The sequence below is a fragment of the Lolium rigidum genome, chromosome 6 (genome assembly GCF_022539505.1).
Source record: "Lolium rigidum isolate FL_2022 chromosome 6, APGP_CSIRO_Lrig_0.1, whole genome shotgun sequence".
In the NCBI taxonomy this organism is placed as follows: Eukaryota; Viridiplantae; Streptophyta; class Magnoliopsida; order Poales; family Poaceae; genus Lolium; species Lolium rigidum.
Window position 1 is genome coordinate 329568675 of NC_061513.1, and position 839 is coordinate 329569513.

Genomic DNA, 839 nt, shown 5'->3' on the forward strand with positions numbered 1-839 from the left:
GAAAAGAGGATAAAGCAGTTTTTGTCAGGCCGGTACTACCGGTACCAGTAGCGGTAGTACCGCTACCCCAACTGGTACCGCCCTAGGTACCGCTCTGGAGACTTGCACTGAGAAAATGACCCACATAACAAGGTATGGTACCTTTGCGGTACCTTGTGTGGTAGTACCTCTTGAGAGCGGTAGTACCGCCTCAATACCGAACTACCGTAACTTAAATTACGCCGCGTGGTACCGCTTGGTATCCAGTAAGCTCTGGAGACCATTGCGGTACCTTGAGCGGTACCGCAAGCGGTAGTACCGCTATGTGTCCACGTGGATAAGTTCTGTGGGGATTTCAAATCCAGAGCGGTAGTACCGCTTACCAAAGCGGTAGTACCGCTTAGGAAAAAACTACGGGTAACATTTGGATTTCGGGGGGCCTATTTAAAGGGCCCTTCTTCCCGAGCTCGTTTTTATCTCTTCTCTCTCTCTCCTCCATTGTTGCTGAGCTTAATCTTTGAGGATCTCCCCAACCATCCAACCAATCTTGCCCAAATTTTGAGGAGTGGTGGAGGAGGCCCCGATCTATAGTTCTACCAAGAGAGATTTCACCAATTCGTGCTAGTCCTTAGTGGATCTTGGAGTTAGGGTTCTGATGACCCACAAGTATAGGGGATCGCAACAGTCTTCGAGGGAAGTAAAATCCAAATTTATTGATTCGACACAAGGGGAGGTAAAGAATACTTATAAGCCTTAACAACTGAGTTGTCAATTCAGACTTGCACTGGAAAAGCACTAGTACCAAGGGTGATGTGAAAGCAACAGTAATATGAGAGCAATAGTAACAGGTAACACAACAA